This window comes from Peromyscus eremicus, chromosome 5, assembly GCF_949786415.1.
Source record: "Peromyscus eremicus chromosome 5, PerEre_H2_v1, whole genome shotgun sequence".
Taxonomy (NCBI): domain Eukaryota; kingdom Metazoa; phylum Chordata; class Mammalia; order Rodentia; family Cricetidae; genus Peromyscus; species Peromyscus eremicus.
In genome coordinates this window covers 49,512,752-49,532,639 of record NC_081420.1, presented here as the reverse complement: position 1 = coordinate 49,532,639, position 19,888 = coordinate 49,512,752, and positions in this window count along the sequence as shown.

Below are 19,888 nucleotides of genomic sequence, written 5' to 3'. Positions count from 1 at the left end.
CAGAGGTACTGAGGAGAGCTGTTCATTTTCTATACTCAGAAATTTGTAAAGTATATTTTAACAGGCTGTTCTGTTTTGTGGGTTTTCAAGTGAATTATTTAAAGATACAGTGAATAGTTGTGGGAGAGAGGGCTCAGGTGTAAGATCACTTGTTAGTCTTCCAAATGAACTGATTTTAGTTCCTAGCAGTCACAGTGAGTAGCCAACAACACCTGTAACCCCAGCTCCAAAAGATCCAATGCTCTCTTATGGCTTCTATGAGAAACTGCACACACACACACACACACACACACACACACACACACACACACATATGTGCACACACATACACACAGATTTGCTTCTAAGGAAAGATAGGATATTTTCTTTGAATTTGCCAAATATAAATAGACTAGATATTATTACTGTAATTCTTGCTTGATAACTGTATTTTATACATAGTTTTACTATGTTAAAGTTAAAACTTTCCTTTTTAATTAAACAGAAAGGGGAAATGCTGTGGGATAATGCTTTTGTACACTGGTATAATAAAATGCTGATTGGCCAGTAGCCAGGCAGGAATTATAGGCAGGATAAGCAGACAAGGAGAATTCTGGGAAAAGGAAGGCTGAGTCAGGAGATGCCAGCCCGCTATTCAGGGAGCAGAATGTAATGACATACAAGTAAAGCCATGGAAAATATGGCGACATATAGATTAACAGAAATGGGCTGAGTTTAAGTGTAAGAGCTAATCAATATTAAGCCTGAACTAATGGCCAAGAAGTTATAATTAATATAAGCCTCTGTGTGCTTACTTGGGGGATGTGAGTGGGAGAGATTTGTCCCAACCGCCGGCCAGCCGGGACACAGAAAAACTTTCAGTTACAAAGAAAGAAATTTCTTTTTTTTCTGAGTTTCACTGTTTTGTATTAAACTAGCAAGGATGGTTATTTAAGGGAGAGATATTTAATTATGTCACTGGGTATATGAATTTCCCTCTGAGAGATAGATTTCATCATAGCTAATAGCTATCCATTGTTAAATCACATGATATAATTGTCATCTGCCACTCATGCTTCATCTTTATATCTTTAATGATTTAATTAACTAAGGATTTCAATTTTCTGTCCATATATTCTTTCTCCTGTGTTCTCTAGGTTTGAAGCCTCAAAGGGAACATGAATTTTTGGCATAACAGCATCCTCCAGGTAAACTGCATTTATAAACACAGTTTCCAGGCACGGCTACTTTCTATTCCTCAGTATTTCTCACTTTGGGATTGCAAGTAAAAAGCATAGGGACCTTGTGCTTCCTGCCTACCCAACCAGCACAGCTTCCCCTCAGAGCAGAGCCTTGCTTGTGTCTAAGATACATGTCTGAACAGATTGCATCCCAAGAGTGCCTCTCACAAGCAGTGGACACCCCAGTGTCACACAGGCACTGCAGCCAACACTCACCTTTCTTCTATATTTCACTTTAAATGATTGGCAGGCAAAGCGCTGTAATGTTGCAGAGAGATAACTCTTGTCATATGGCTAAATTGCCTGAGATGAGGACGAGTTGACAGAAATTCTTTGTTCTATCAAGATTACTACTATAAATTGAAAGTTCCAGAGTATTAAATGCATCTCTCTAGGCCATTTGATTTTACTGTCATTGGCTTTTACTTTTATAACAGTCAAAAATACTCCAGTCAGATCTGAGCACCCTGGAAAAAAACCTATTTCAGGTAGCCAGAAAATGCAATCTGTATGTTTTCCTGGGCATCAGTAACAACAACAACAAAAATGTCATCTTTAAAATTCCCTGTGCCTTCCCACGTGTCTTAGGAAGATTTCAGCAAATGAACTACGTGGCAAGATGTAAAAGACATAAAATATGTCCATCATCTATGTCTGTATGTATCTATGTATGTTTGTATACATGTATGTATATATTTATGTATGTATGTATCTACCCACCTACATACCTATCCATCTAAAATGAGGAGCTTGAATAGGAAATTTAGGAAAAAAACAAGTTATAAAGAGAAATGGGAAAATGTGATGCAGAGAATGCAATCTTTGAAAACAGGCAGATTGGGATGCAAATGTTTCTGTCACTTATGAGTTGGACGAGCTAAAAGAAATTGCAATGAGATTCTTGAAGCCTCAGGTGCCCATACTGAAACTCAGAATGACAACTTGTAAGACCCTTGAGTTTGTGAAGATTAAACAATGTCCCTTGTACAAATTGTAAGTAGCACTGTCTGGAATTTGTTACTGTGTTACAAGTTTTCTGCTCTTGCTGCTGGTCCATTGTATGGTTAAAATGTGACAGTGTTCGCGTCTGAATGTGCCCTGTTCCCTACAGACTCATGTGTTTACACATTTGGTCTCCAGTGGGTGGTGCCATTTGGTGAGGTTGGTAAACTGTGGCTAGATAGTGGCTGGCCTCGAGACCTAGGGTGGGGGCTTGAGGGTTGTAGGCTAACTCCACTTCCTGTTTGAGCTCTGTAGCTGGAGAATTTCTCTCCAGCTCCCACTGCCAAGTCCCGCCAGTCCCAGAGCCCACTTATAAAATAAACACACAGACTCTTACATTATTTAAACTGCTTGGCCATTAGCTCAGGCCTACCATTGTCTAGCTCTCACTCTTATATTCAGCCCATTTCTATTAATCTTTACTTTGCCACGTAGCTTGTGGCTTACCGGTACTTTACATCTTCCTTGTCTTGGCAGTGGCTCCAGCCGGTCTCTCTTTCCTTCCTCCTTCCTCAATTCTCCTCTCTCCTTGTCCAGCCTATACTTCCTGCCTGGTCACTGGCCAATCAGTGCTTTATTTATATAGAGCGATATCCACAGCAGAGCTCTCTCGGTCCTGACTCAGTAACAGACATGACTAGTTGCCTTGTGTCTTATCAAGATAACTTCTGGCCATGGTGGACTGTATCTCCTGTGCTGCATCAAAACAAACCCTTCCTCCCTGAAGTTGTTTCAGTCAGGCAGTTTGTCATCATGTTTATGTGTGCATGAGTGTGCACGTGTGTTTGTGTGTGTGTGTGTGTGTGTGTGTGTGTGTGTGTGTGTGTGTGTGTAGGGTGCCTAATGCAGCATCTTCCTTAAGTCATCTGTGACTTCGGAAGTCATTTATCAGTCGCACCTCTGGTTGTATGAGGGTGAATAATTTTTAAAGGAATGAAGAGCTGAAAGGAGATAAGCTGAAACCAAGAAGAGTTCAAAACGATAACTGTGGAGGTCTGAAAGAAAATGGTCCCCATAGGTAAGTGGCATTATTTATTAGGAAGTGTGGTTTTGTTAAAGTAGGTATGGCTTTATTGGAGGAAATGTTACTGTGGTCATGGCGTTTTTAGATACTGTTTCCTTTAAATTTCTCTTTTAATTTCTTATACTAGGTTATATTTTTGGTTGTGAGCCTAGCCTTTAATGGCTCAGCCATCTCTCCAGCCCTATACTAGGGTATCTAAGGTGAGTTAACATGCATGTAATTTGAGGGGCTGGAAAGATGGCTCAGCAGTTAAGATCATTGGCTGCTCTATCAGGGGACCTGGATCTGATTCCCTGCACCCACACTGAAGTTCTCAGCTGTCTATAATTCCAGTTTTGAGAACATGATACCCTCTCCTGGCTTCCTTGGACACTAGGCACATACATATGATACACAGACTTGTACACAGGCAATACACATAAAAACAAAATTTTAAATGTATATATAATGTGCTTTGAGCATAAACCCCCATCACTCCATCACTCTTTTGTTTTCTTCCCTCTTTCCTCTTATATTCCCTTTGTTCCCCTAGAAGACAATCTCAATTCTACTTTAATGTCATCTGTACACATGCAGTTTTGTGTCTAGGAGCCACAAATGTCTTTCTGTGACAGATTTCATTATACTAGGGCCTTCAGTTGCATCCGTTTTTCTGTGTATGACGTAACTGTGGGCACAGGCAAGCACTTTTGGAAGAATCCACTCACTCAGGAAATAGCATCAACAATTGGCGAAAGGGATTTCATGATATTTTGAAAGGTTCTATGTGACAAAGGAAAGAGATAACTAAGTGAAGACAGTCCACAGGATGGAAGAAAAATTCTTCTACCCATAGGTCTCCCAGGGTTAGTATCTAGAATACAAGAAGAACTAAAAGAAAAGAAAAAGAAAAACTATGAAGAAATGTTTCCCCCACTATTCACCCAATCAATAGACAAGCTAATGAAACGAAAAGGTATTTCTGAAAAGGTGAAGTACAAATGACCAATGAACATAGATACTTTCTCTTGTTTGTCACTCAAGTTCCCCCTGCAAAGTCCCAAGTCAATAATCTCTCCAGTAATTCCTGGTGGCTTATCTCATTTTATGTAATATCTCACCCAGGCCAGAGTGAAGTTCTGACATGCTGTGGTACTGGGGAAAGCCCTTGGGGCCAGAATCTTGGCATGTAACTTGTAAGTGTTAGATGAGATGAGCCCTTGGGTTTCAGCTTCATTATCTATGATGTACAGATCGAGTGTCTCCTGAATCTCTAGAGTGATGGATTCTCATACTGTGGGGGCTTTTATTGAAATTTACCAGGCTGTTATATGGTGCCCAATGCTCCTATTTCTTTCTTCATTTTCCAATTGGGAAATAACTCTCCATGTCCAACATCTACATATTTCCAGCTCAATCACTTTATTCTTTACTGAATTTTAGTTTCTTCTGGGTAAAAACACTTTCCTCTTGTTTTTGTGTCTAATTTTCATACACATTATAGAGTGAAGAGGAATCTCTCTCTCTGTCTCTGTCTCTGTCTCTCTCTGTGTCTCTGTCTCTCTCTGTGTCTCTGTCTCTGTCTCTGTCTCTCTCTCTCTCTGAATGTGTGCATATGGAGGCCAGAGGTAAATATCAAGTTTTATTCTTTAGGTACTGGGTACTGTCCACCTTGTCTTTTGAGACAGTATCTCTGGGCTGGAACTCATTGGTTAGACTATGCTGTCTAGCCAGTGAGCCCCAGGGAAATCTTGACTAGTACTGATTTTGCACCCTTCACATCATGCTATCTCTCCCCCTAAGAGCTACAAATATAAATTAACATTACAGCTATCCCTCCATGATTTTATTCATTTTAAAACAGATGTGAAGAAAAGTGCTTTTCCTCACTGCTAATTCTGACAATATAAAAAAGAAATATCTGACACTAAAGTGTGGTGTAAATGACTTAAAATTTATGAAGTATATGATGCATATTAAAATAGTACTCATAATATCAGAGGGTAAAGGAAAGGGTGTTCTTAAAATGGAATTTCAGAGGATAAAGGCTGTGTAGTTCATAAAGGTTTTTAAACAATCAATCCCAGAGTCAAGAAAACATTTCTCTGAAAAATGGACTAAAGAATTTCCCTGAAGTAGAGATGACTGGGGACATTGAAATGAATTATGGAATCTCCAACATGACTAATTTTTCCCAGGTTTAATTAAATTGACCTTAACAGTGCCAATATGTTTCCTTCTTTAAATCTCTCAGAATTTAATATATACATCTTTACAGTAATGGCCTCATGAATAACATTTCAAAGTTCTCATTTGCATACTCTGACTTCACTCTCTTCATCTGTAGGGACACATTCTACTTTATTTAATTCATTTTTACCTCATATGAGTTTTTCCTTACCACAGATAAGAACTTGTGACTCTCAGCATTTGCACAAGAACACCTCAATGAAAATTAAATAGCAGAACACATGGGGATGTCTCTGAAGATCCTATTCCTGTGTTCTCCTAACTCTCTTTTCATTGGTAATTATGCTATTCCACTGATAACTTTATGCCACAACAAGTGCCTGAGACAATTAACAAATGCAAAAGCTTTGGGAGCTCAGTCTGTGGTGGATGTTCTTTTGATGTTGTGCATGATGGCAGGAGTGTGTGACAGAATGAAACTGTTATCTCCTTGTTGGGGACAAAGGTGAAAGGGGTTGGCTACAATCCCGCAGTCCTCTGCAAAGGCTTATGCTGGTACCTATCATGCTGGTAACTATCTCTCCTAGTTACTCTTAATGGCTCCACCACCTACAACCAGCACCACCCAGGAAGAAAAGAACTTTACTATATCAACTTCTGGGGAGCACTTAAGTAACTGTGTTCATACCTAGAACTTCAACCACAGTTGGCTGTGCTCATGCTAGAAGACCATTTGGTCCAATTATAATATCCTTCCCAGAGATTTCTTGGAGTTCCTACAGTGTTGCCCCACATTCAGTTGAGCAGGCTTATGAATGGTCACCCAATGACACATCCATAATACCTTGTCACCTCTATCTTTAAGGACCCCAGTGAAAGCCATGCTGTCTAATCCCTTGGCTTCTGGGCCTGTGGCAGAGCAGAAGAGAGAAGGTAATGGCACCCTGTGAGAGTCTCTGCTCCTTCTGCCACATAAACCTTTAGTCCCAGATGCTCAGAGATGTCCGGGAAGAGACAGCTCCCTTGGGGTTCATATCTGTTTGTTGATTTAAATGATGAATCTAGTAAATGAATCCTTTAACTTAAGAAGGAAAGTTATCCTCTCTCATTCTACACAGAAATAATTTCCTACATTTAAATGATAAAAAGAAGCAAGTGACTTGGGAAAGTTTAAGGTCATGGGGTTTGGCATCAGGCATAATCTGTTTCAGAGATTGACTCAAGTTGGTATCCTACCTGTTCCTCAGCTTTAAAACTTGAGTTCTTTATTTTCTTCCAAATCAAGTGATGCACTGTCTCAGTTTCCATCTGTCACTGTGATGAAATGCTCTAACAAAAGCAACTTAAGGGAGCAAGAGTTTATTTTCACTGATAGGTCAACGTTCAATCCATCATGGTGGGGAAGTCAAGGCAGAAGAAGCTTGAAGCAGTTGGTCATGTCACATGACCATCAGGAAACAGAGGGACCAATGGATGGAGCTGCTCAGTCCTCTTTCTCTATATTGCCCAGGATTCCAGCTAGGGAATTGTCTTGCTCATATTGAAGCTGGATCTTCCTGTATCAGTTAATGAAATCAAGATCAGCTCATCATTCTCTGACTTTGTCAGAAGCCCACATCTCCCCAGTCATTCTTGATTCTGTCAAGATGACAATTAATGCTAAACTACCCATCTTCCTTATGATGGCTCCCTTTGGCTTTTTCTTAGTCTTCTGACCCTCTGGGTTAAGACATTAATTTTCTGGAGTATATCCAAGTGTAGTTGGATATATGGCCAGAGCAGGCATTTGAATGTTGAAATCAGCAGTGACACTCTGAGGTAGTTTACAATTAAAGGAGAAGGAAGTGTCCATGGCTATGGAGACGGAAAAACAAAAGAGGGAAGCATAGGATAGACTGTTCTAGTAGACAAACCCAAGTAGGAAAAATGATACCACAATTATGTATTGTAATACACCTGATTACATGGTATAAACTGAAAGCAAAAGAAGAGTAGATTAACTAATGCAATCACATGATTAGTCTTTTGTGCTGAGAATTGGAGGCAAGATACTATTTTACTGTGTGTTGGCATGGGAATAGAATTTAAATACCGAGGTATTCTTGTTGAATCTTGATTTTTAAAGATTTAAAATTCTGTTGTAAATTTACAATTTATAATTGAACATATTTATGAAGTACAAAATGATGTGATTTTATGGCTGAATAATATGCAGGGTAATTGAATCCAGCTCATTAGCATGTGCATTGGCATAGTGATGTTAACAGAGATACAGAGCAGACTAGTTGTGAAATAGAATCAACCACCAAACACCCATTATTAGTTATTTTAATCTCAATAATAAAGATATTGAGATCCACCAGAATTTAAATGCGTATTTAATTTAGAGATTGGTGATGTCCACTGGTCCTGGACTGAATGTCAGATATGTCAACATACTATGTGCATTCCAGCACTGCCGTATGGCAATGGCTCCCTCATCTTTTCCTTTCAGTGTGATATGAGAGAAAGTATGAAAGTATTGTGTTATATAAACCTAATTTGAAAGAACTATAGATTATTTTATCTCATATTACTAATAATATCTACATTTAAAACATTAACATTTTCTCACACACTCAGTGTGGTGAGGGGCCTTATATCCCACTATGCATATTCTTTTTAAAAAATACAGTATTTTTATTCTTGTAGAACTTCATTCATGCATACAGTGTATTTTGACAATGTTCACCCCCTACTCCTCTCACAACTCATCCCAGATACACTCCCACTCCCCGTTCCTTCCCAGATTCTTGCCCTCTTTTTTATTGTATATAACTCACTTAGTCCAATTTTCTTTATTTATTTCATCTAATTAACATTTTTTCATTTATTTTACATACCAACCACAATTTCCCCTCCCTCCTCTCCTCCTGTTCCTACCCCCCAATTCCCATCTATCTTTTTCCCCATCCACTCCCCCTCTGTCTCCCTTCAGAAAGGAGCAGGCCTCCCATGGGATTGAACAAGGCATGGCACATCAATTTGAGGTAAGACTGAGCTCAGGCTCCTCCCCCTGCATAAAGACTGGGCGAGGTAAACCAGCATGGGGAATAGGTTCCTCCCAAAAAACAGCTAACCACCAGGGACAGGTCAGGGTTAGGGAGAAATCTGGTGCCAGAGAAACATGCAGGGATCCACAAGCATGGCCCCAACTAAGACTCCTAGCAATAGTGGAGAAGGTGCATGAACCTGCCATCTACTGTAATCAGGTTGGTGGCTATCTTAATTATCATCAGAGAGCCCTTACCAAGAGATTAGTCCAGTTTTCATTGTCCATATACTCATGGTTGTGGAGGGATCAACTGGAGCATTGTCAACTCACTAGAAAGCTGATTCTTCCTCCTCTAGATGTCATCAACTCCTAATAGCTCCTCAGTTAAGGAGTAGGGGCTTGTGAGCCTCTCTACCTTCCTGAATATATTCCTAATCTGGATTACACTTCTACACTTTTGTAGTTTGGTACAACCATTAGATAAACTTTTATTGTGTCTATTACATGATTAACTTGCACCACTACGCCTGTATGTCTTAGGCAATTAAGACATGAAAGTGAATATAAAAGTGATGTGAAAGAAAGAGAATTCACAGGAACTCTGAGAATTATTGTAAAATGTCTCGTTAACTAATCTGATTTCATTTAAAGATATTATTCATTTAAAGATATTATTTTTCTTTGCAATCTGAGGATGGATCTTGGGGCCTTGCACAAAGTAAGCAAGGGCTCTGCCACTGAACATCTCCACTTCTGTCTTTGCAAGTTGACTCATTTATAGTTTAAAGGCATGGTCAGTTCATCATTGGATAATGTTTAGATATCAATATATAAATTATAGTGATGTGATCTATAAATATAGTTGCTTTGTCAGTAAGGGATTGCTTATGTGATGGATTCTATGGGATTCTATATAACACAGCAGAAAAATTCCAACTATTAAGTAGTGTCATGGTCATCACTAAGATTATGACACACACAGTTCTGTACAAAACAATGATGGATGATAACACATAAGGTTGCCACTCTGTTTTTGTTTCATATATATCTATTGTTATTTTAGTTTGGTCAACTTATCAGAATCAAAGTTTATCATCAGGCAGAGTGCTGTGTAATACTGTCAGGAGACACATATAGCTCATGAGTCTATTGTTTGGGTACTGATGAAGATGATTTGCACTAGCTGAGATTTGCAAAAGGTCACTTGTAGTTGTTGCTTTTCTTGTTCCTGTGACCAAACACCTGGCAAGAAGTAAGCTAATAGAAGAAGGAATTATTTTGCTCACTGAGCAAAATAGAGTCCATCATGTTGGGAAAGACTCAGTGGCAGAAGCATGAGACAGCTGGTCACATTACCTCTACAGTCAGAAAGCAGAGAGATGATGCTGGTACTCAGCTTGCTTTCTCTTTTTATCCAGTCTGAAATACCAGTCCATAGGATGGTGCTCAGAGATATACTCAGATGTTTGTTTTCATGGTGCTTCTAAGTCCAGTTGACAGTGAAGATTAACCTTCACAACACTGGGTGGTCACATGGTACTGAAGTAAAGGAACAACACATTTTTTCAGAATGAATTTCCTTTACTAAAATGTGTGTTCCTGTAGTTTAGAGAGCATCCAGATGTTTTACGATTTGTATATATTATGTGATCAGGGTGCAGTTTATATCTAAATTAAGAAGTGGTTGTTTTCATGATATTGATTATTGAATTCTTTTAGACAAAATACATCGAAAACTGAGGTGTACTTTAGTTAATATATGATAATATAGTTTGGAAAACTTTAAGTCTTACTATTCAAACATGATGCCTATCACAGCTTAATTGACAATTTCTGGTGAATAAATACACACATTCTCTCTCTCACACACACACAATAGATAAATTGATACATGATAGATAGATGGATAGATAAATGATAGACAGATGACAGGTAGGTAGATGATAGATAGATAGATAGATAGATAGATAGATAGATAGATAGATAGATAGACAGATAGACAGATAGATAGATAGATAGATAGATAGATAGATAGATAGATAGATAGATAGAGATAGAGAGATACGAATAAGTTAAACTATATTCATAATTCTCTATATAGTTCATGAACAATCCTGAATCTGGCATCCAATCATTCCTTCTCTACTTCTGATGCAACATTTTAACTTTGTTTCTCATTAACATCCCTCAAGCTGTGTAGTTCACACTCAAACAGATATCTTTGCCCTGCCATTTCTTGGCTTTTGTTCAAAGTATTCCTGATCCCTCTGGGGATTCTCACTCTCTACTATGAGTGATAAAATTCTGAGATCTTTCCAGATTTCCTTCAACTTGGCTTTTTCTGTTGTGACATTTTCTTTAACTAGAGCTGGGGTTGTCTTTGATCATTTTCTCCTTTTCTTCGTGGTCTTTCATCACTTAATTCATCTTATAGAATGGCTAGATGGTTGCCTCTGTGGCAAAGTCACTTTATTCCTGGTAAAATATACAACCAATGAAACAATGCAACTTACATCCTGAAAAAAAAAAACCCAAAACACTCTTTATATAAAGAAATGCTACAGAAGTGTATGAATAAAACAATTGTATCTTGTTGCTGTTTTAAAATTATGACTTAAAAACAAAGTTTCTTTGTCATTTGAGAACCGAAACAAAAACATATTGTCTTATTTACATTTCCTGTTGCTGAGATAAAACACTCTGACAAAAGCATCTTACAGAGAAAGAGTTTATTTTGCCTCATACTTCTAAAGGGATAGTTTGTCTTCTGGTGAAAATGAGGTCATGGAAGCAGGCAGAGACTGTATGGGTGCAGTAGCAGGAGGCTGGCTGGTTGTAGGATTCCTGCAATCAGGAAGAAGTGAGTGAACAGGAGCTGGGGCCAGGATAGAAAGCCTCAAAATTCCTTTCCTCCAGCAAGAATTGCTTACTAAAGATTCCATAACCTTTCCAAACAGCATCACCACCTAGGGAACAGGCATTCAATCCTGTAAGCCTATGGAGGACGTTTCATGTTGGAACTACAGTCAATACTAATTGCACTATTTGAAAACGTATACTCTATATTTCAATATTTTGGACAGTGTTAAAATTTTCTTTGTATTCTTCAGACATCTCTGTGACTTTAATATTTGTTGAAATTTAGATTCATCTTAAATTTATAAAAGTCAACGGATTGTTTCTCTTATATCTTAAATTATTTCTTCTTTGTGTTCTTGACTTTCTATTTTATTTCCTCTTATATTGTAGTTTAACCCATTTTACATGATTTCATAATACATTATAGCAGGAGGACAAAGTCAAGATTCCTTGTCTATAGGAAAGGAAAAGAGAATTTTATGTTTTAAAGGAACCCTTCACCAAGAATTTTACTGATTTTTTTTGGTTCTAGCTTTAAAACAATTTTATTTAAAACGTGCATTTTTTTTCTTTTAATGAAAGATACATACCTCACAACAATTGTGATGGTTGATATTGATTGTCAAGTTGAGAACATGAATCACCATGGAAACAAACTCTAGGTATGGCTTTGAATCCTCAGACTATAGTAGTAAAGGTGGGAAGACATACCGTAAATGTTGGTGATGTCATTCCACGGGCTTCAGTGGTGACTTGATAAAAAGAATGAAGTTGATCACCAGAGATAATACCTCTCTGCTTCCTGACTAAATGCAACTTGGCCATCTGTACATGACTCCTGCCGTGATGTCTCCATCATGATAGACATTACTCTAAAACTATAAGCCAAGATAAAATATTCCTCTCTTAAGTTCATTTTTTTTTTACAGCAGTGCAGTAACAAATACAGCCAGGCAAAGAGGGATACTATCAAGAAGTTCTCTATGAATATTAAGACCACTATGAATAGACCATAACCTTCCAGTTGTCAGATCAATTTAAAACTGACTATGCTCATGCCAAGTAAGCATTATGTACAAGTCAGTACAATATATTTACTCATTTCTATCCATCTTCTATATTACCACATCCTAAGCACCATTAGAAGTTTGCCAACTAGATGACAAGCTATGAAACTTTTATGGTGATCCCAGTAAAAACTCTATTTTATGTTTTATTCAAGATGTTCAAACTATTTTATCATGCTAAAAGAAATACAGTCCCCGCAGTATGTGCTGGAGAGAACTTGGGGTCAAATAATCTGCTCTCAAGTTTTATTTCTTCCAACACATATTCAGTGTATGAGATACAAGACAGGTGGTTTTTTTTAAGGCCTCCATTGTTCTTGACAATGAGGATAATGATATTAGACACTTGTAGCCTTTTTGTGAATATCTGCATTAACAGGTCAGTTTCAGGTACCTTAGTATTTATATTATGAATGTGAATATGTTATTAGTGGTGAATCATTTAACTTTTTAACAGCAATTCTGTGTTAAGCAAATTGAATTAAAAATTATCACTACTCATGTGAGCTAAGCATACATTATTCATATGAGAGGCTTAATTAAATCCAGAGTAGTACAAAGTGGGTCTTCACTGTTTAGAATGTAGAGAGAAGGATTCTCTCTGTAAAATGTAGAAGAAAATGTATTAATACCTAGGATTTAATGCCTAATATACTTAGTATATAAGGTGACAGCAACCTAAATGGTTAGCTATAAAGCTATCCCTGTTGGGAAAAAGTTTTATCTGACAGAATAGGAATAAGGAGAGAATAGACTTCCTAAGTTGTCCTATGGCTGCTATGTCTGCATGCACACCTCTGCTCTCTCTCTCTCTCTCTCTCTCTCTCTCTCTCTCACACACACACACACACACACACACACACACACTTAATTATTTTTTAAAAGATTTTAAAATAAGACCAAGCAAAACTATTTTGATTTTGGAGAAGAATAACTTTGGAGATTAAACATTTTACTTTTGTCAGGCAAAAAAATTAAGCTTTGGACCTTGTGAGGCTCAGAGGATAATGTTACCCAATTATGCATTCCTAGTGCCTAAGTTCAATTCCTAGGTCCATACAAAGGTGGAATGGTAAAAAATACTTACAGGTTTGTCCTCTGACCTCCACATGTAGGCCATGGCACATGTGCCCAAACATATACCATGCACACTCATATAATAGTAATAAATTTTTAAAACAAAATGTTAAAAGCAATGCTTTCACTTTTCTTGGGGCTCAGAAAATGCCAGCAATTAAGAATGCTTGCTACTGTTCCAGAGGATCTCAATTAGGTCTCCAGCACCAGTACTGGGGCACATAACTGCCTGCAATTCCATTCTAAGAGATATCTCCACATGAAACCTGCATGCATGTGCACATACACAGAGACTGATGCACAACATACAAACAGATAATATCAAAAAATAAATATTTTTTAAAAGAGTTGCCCCTTATTATCTAAAAATAATTGCTTCCAGAACTCCAAATACTCAAATCTAAAAATGCATAATCCCTTAGATAAAATTACCTAGGCATTGTTTATATTTTATACATATGTCTGTCTATACATTAATCTCTAGATCATCTATAACAAATCATACAACATAACTGCTATGTGAAAGGTTGATGCACTGTATTTTTAGAAACTAAAGACAAGAAAAAAATGACTGTGTATGCTTTAGGCAGATGTAATGAAAATATATTTGATCTGTGGTTGCTGGTTGACCAGCCTGTGGAATTAGAAGCTAGAGATAGTAAGGTCTGATGGCATTATAAATCTATTATAATTAAAATACTGTGATAAGGTAAAAGGATGTGTAGAAAAAAACAGAAAGCTCCAATACACTCTCATTGAAACACAGGACAATATAAATCACAGTATCAAGTCTCAGTAGTTATAATTTAGATTGTCTAAGAAATGGCAAACAACATCTGATTTTATATAGATAAATATTTAATTTTGTCCAAAAGCTTGAATGCTTTTGTCATTTTATTTATTTGTTTATTTATTTATTTATTTAATTATTTATTTATGGGTAAAAGGGTTCCTCTTAATTGTACTTTTAACAAATATATATGAACTCTGTATGTTGTTTTTCTTTTTTCTGTGGCAAAATACTTGCCAAAACAGCTTAAATGAAGGAGGATTTTGTTGTGGATTATTACTTTAACTAGGCAAAAATGTGTTACATTTGTTTATGTTGCCCAATATTAATTTAACTATGTAAAGGTGTGTTACATTTGTTTATGCTGCATTTGTTTAATTATGTAAAGATGTGTTGCTGTTTCACCTTGCATGCCAAAGGCACCTGATTGGTCTAATAAAAAGCTGAATGACCAATAGCTAGGCAGGAGAGGGATAGGTGGGGCCAGTGGGCAGAGAGAATAAGTAGGGGAAGGAATCTAGGCTCAGGGAAGAAGAGAAGAGAGAATGAGGGAGAAAGAGAGGGAGATGCCTGGGGCCTGCCAGCCACCAGCCAGACATAGAGGAAGCAGTGAAAGTAGGACATACAGAATGAAAGAAAGGTAAAAAGCCCTGAGGCAAAACGTAGATGAAGAAAAACAAGTTAATTTAAGTTACAGAGCTAGTGGGACAAGCATAAGATAAGGCTGAGCGTTCATAACTAATAAAAAGTTTCCCTGTCATGATTTGGGAGCTAGCAGTCTGAGAAAGCCTGATCCAGGGTTTATTTTGCTTCACAGTGTGAGGGGACAGCCCATGATGGCAGAGATAACAAGGTAGCAAGAAGGTAAGGCAGATGGTGATGACACTCATAGTTAAGAGGCAGCAGGAGATGAAGCTACTGCTCAGTTGATTCCTGCTCCTCTGCTTGTCAGTTAGGAAAGGACCCCAGGGTGAGTTGCAAAATAGGTCTTCCTTCTTCTGTTAAATTTCTCTGGAAACACCCTTATAGAAACAACTAAAGGTAGTTTCCACATCCTCTCAACTTAACAATAAAGATAAATGATCGCCATACTGGTTAGTTTTATGTCAACTTGACACAAACTAGAGTCATCAGAGAGGAAGGAGCCTCAATTGAGAAAAAGCCTCTGTAAGTTCTGATTGTAAGGCATTTTCTTAATTAGTGACCGATGTGGGAGGGCCCAGTCCATTGTGGGTGGTGCCAACCGGGCTGGTGGTCCTGGGTTCTATAAGAAAGCAGGCTAAGCAAGCCGTGGAAAGCAAAATCAGTAAGCAGCACTCCTCGTTGGCCTTTGCATCATCTCCTGCCTCCAGGTTCCTGCCCTGATTGAGTTCCTGCCATCACTGCTTTATATGGTGAATTGTTATATGAACAATGAGTGGAATAAATACTTTCCTCCTCAGATTGCTTTGGCTGTGGTGTTCCATCACAACAATAGTAGCCCTAACTAAGATAATCACACTATGTAAAGTGATCTACATAATATGAGAAGCTAAAGGGATACCTAGAGAATAAGAGGACAACAAGAAACAGACATCTGAACAGCGCCTCTATGCCATGCTTTAGCAGCCAGAACTCAATATTTTCCACAAACTCCCTCATGTAGGAGTTATAGTGTTCCTCAAGTGATTAAGACAATTCACCAAAATTAGTAGCATAATCTTAAGTGTGGGTAGAGTAAATCTGCCTTCCTCCCTAGGAATCAGCTCCTCTCCTTGTTTTAGTTTAGGCTATCTCACAGCATATGTGAATATTTGACTTGTGATAGTTTAGGCTATCTCACAGCATGCGTGGATATTTGTCTCAGCCAACTATTGGAATACAATCCAACTTTTATATTCCACATTTGTGCCTAGCATATTAAGTTTTGTATACTTCTCTTCTGTGCTGTTCCTCGTTGTGTCTGATGTAGGTGATAATGAGTCCCTAAAGGATGAGAAAATACGATAAGATAAAAGGAGCAAGAGTCTCTGAGGGATGAGATAGTTGGCTCCCCTGGCAATCACACCCGCCCAGGCCCCCCACAGTAGCGAGGTGTTAACCTCTACCTGACTGAACTACTGGAATGCTGGCATCTGCTCATTAGTACAACAAACCCAGCCCATAGGGATTATGTGTTTAAGACTCAAGTCTGCTCAAATGGTATCACAAAAAAGTGCTAATTTGGATAATAAGACGGAAGGGAGACAAATGGCAGCACTATATACTTCATAGAATAATAAGGGGAAGACAAGGCCAATGCCTTCATGGGACCCTGGTGTTTCTGGCTTAGATGTTATAGTGTGACTATGGCATGACCCTCACAGGCTCATAGATAAGCACTTGGTCTTCAGATGACAGTGCTACTTGTAAACATAGTGGGAACTTTAAGAGGTGGAGGTTCACTGGAAAAAGTGGCTAAATCCTAATATACCTTAGTAGGGTATATCATTCCCTTGTTTCTATTTACTCTCTCTGTTTCCTGACCACCATGATGCAGAAAGCCTCTTAACCAAGTTATTCTTCATCCTTCAGGCCCAATAGAACAGACTCAAGTGAGCATGAAACAGTGAGTCAAATTCAACTTGGAGTGTTTGAAGCTGTTAATTTCAGGTATTTTATAAAGCAATGGTAAACACAACTAATGCCACACACTGTGGTTGCCATTGGAAAAAAATTAAAATAGTAAATTGCATCAAGAACATGTAAAAGCTACAGAGAAAACCAGAAACATTCTTAATGCAGTATCCATTACTAAATAGTCTAAATGAAAATAAATACTAAAACAAAATAAAATAAAACAATGACCTCAGAGAATTCTGCACCCTCTTAGATTACATGCTACCATTTCGATATGATATAATTACTCAACCTCCCAAAGAATGCTCTTAGTCATGTTGTAAAAGAGTTAAATGTGTTGGAATAAGGAAACCTACTGTATCCAGATATTTCAGGGTTAAGGCAAGGTGCCTGAGCACCTGGAATCCATATCCTGTGGTCCAAATGTTTGCTTTCTGTGGTCCCTGAAATTAAATGCTGAAATCCTATTTCCCCGTGTGATGATAATGAAGATGGGGCCTTTGGAAGGGAATTAAGTTTTGAGGGCTTAGGAACTGTGGTTCGATGGCATCCATTCTCTCTTGCTCACTCATTCTTGCTCTCTCTTGCTTTCATTCTCATGATTCCACCCAATACTGTATCCTCTGGGAGTGCCTTACCCTTTTCCAGCTCACCTTCCAGCACTCTGAGAAATAAATGTCATTTTGTTTAATGCCTCTGCTCTATGGTATTTTATTATAGCAGTCAGAATTGATTAAGATGTCCTAATTCAGTAATGGCTTTAGGGACCCAACATTTTAAAATGTTTCTGCTTTGATGTCCTGTGTTGAGTTATCTGAGGCTTGCTTGTCTACCTCAAGCTTCACTCTGGAATCTACAATCCCCCGAGTTTTAAAAGGCACCATTTCTCCCTTAATCAGTAAGAATAAGAACAATTTACCAGAACCCCTTAGAAGTGTCTCATTAGTTAAAATTGTGTCTCACAGCATAGTTTAAATCAACTATCAGTAAGGAGAATATAAGACATGGCCCTGTGCTGGAGGTGAGAGTCACTGATGTGAAAGAAACACATACAGGAGAGAAAAAGAGGTGGTATCTATCTAGAATAGAAAATTTAAAGTGGGTAGGTATAGAGAAGAAAGGAAAGGAGGAAAAGAAAGGATGAGGGAGGAAGGGAAGAAGGGGAAATGAAGAAAGAAATAGATAAGGAAGGCGAGAAGAAGGAAGGAATGGAGGAGGGAGGGAGGGAGGGAGGGAGGGAGGGAGGAAGGGAGGGAGGGAGAGTGTGTGATGCAATACATGCTATATACAATGTCAGTTTCAATTCTCAAGAAGAGGAGGCAGATGGCTGTAGGAAGAAAACAGTAAATACACCATAAGTGCTTCTTACATCATGCTAAATTAGAGCAATGAAACCCATTGTTGCACAGACTATATGCATGTTCTTTCAGATTTGCCATCAAGACGAACTCTATGCAATTACTTCATGCAACCTGAAAATTATAGAGTGCCTCCTAGAGCATAGCAGTCTGCTGTTTTGTAGTTCCAGCCTGCCTGTACTGTGTTTTATATTCCCTTTGAAATTCAAATTTCTTTTCTAGTGACTTATATTTTATTTATAACATTTGAAATTCTTTTTGTGTATATTAAACCACTATCTTGCTTTCTTTAAAATATGCACGATCTTCTCAGCTGTTGCACACATTTATGGTTTGTTTTGCTTTTTCAAAGTAAATCTGCTCTCGTTTATTATACTGTGACAGGCAAATATTTTACAATTTCCATCATTCAGTTTCAGAAAATATACTTACATTATATTTCTATTTCAGTATATCCTGGAGCAGTAAAGTCTCTCAAATGACTTGTTGTAGCTTGCATGTGAAATGTCCCCCATAGGCCCATATATTTGCTCCCCAAGTAGTATTAGTGTCTGGGAACCTTTAGGAAGTGGAGCCTGGGAGGAAGTGGGTCACTGGGGGGCTTTAAGCTTTATAGTCACCACACTTCCTGTTTTCTTTCTGCTTCCTGAGTACAAAAATGATGTGACTAACCAGCCTCCCACCCTGGTTCCATGCCTTTTCTTGTTTGTTGCCTTAACTTCTGAACAATGACAGGATGTTCCCTTGAACTGTGAGCCTGAGTAGATACTTTCTCCACTAAGTTGTTTGTATCTTCCCATGGACTGGCAGCATCTTGGAGTTTCTGTTTACCATTTTAAAGAAGTTCATGAGTTCTGAGAGGGCCTATTTAGAGAGAAGATGGTGCAGAAAAGTGTGAAAAAGATCACAACATGCACTTGGATGCTATGTGCCAAAATAACCTTCAGGATTCTTAGGAGACAGTTACAGTAGGAATCTCAGGCTGGAAAGAGTCCACATCAAGAGTGTAGCAGATGGTTGGCACTTGTAAGACATTGTATAGATATAATCTGAGACTCATCTTAACCATAAATTAAACATCCTCATGTGGTGAAGAGTGGCATTCTGAAAAAGTATTTTTGACTACATAATGACCAAACAGACATGTGTGTGTGTATGGGGTGTGTGTGTGTGTGTGTGTGTGTGTGTGTGTGTGTGTGTGTGAAGCATTCATGTCTGTGGTTGTGCTTGGAAGTGTGGTTGTGCTTGGAAGTCTGAGGCCAACATCAGATATTTCTACTCAGGAACTGCTTACCTTGTTTTTTTAAGGCAGTGATTCTCACTGGGACCTGAGATTTCCTGATTAGGCTAGGTTGGGTGGCCAACTAGCCCCAGAAACCTTCCTGTCTGTTGTCCCCAGCTCAGGCCATAGTAACCCATGGCAACATTCCCTGATGATGATGATGGTGGTGATGGTGATGATGATGATGATGACTATAATGAAGGTTACAACTCCTTTCCTCCCTCTTCTCCCCCTCCTCCTCTTCTTTCTCCTTCTTCTGGTGCTGGATGGAGATAGAATACAGCAAAAATATTGACTGAGCTATCTTACCATTCCCCAAATAGATTTTCTAATTCACAATTAGTAGGAATCTAAACACTGAACACGGTATTTTTGGACTATTTAACTGGAAGTAAGGCAATTGCAGGA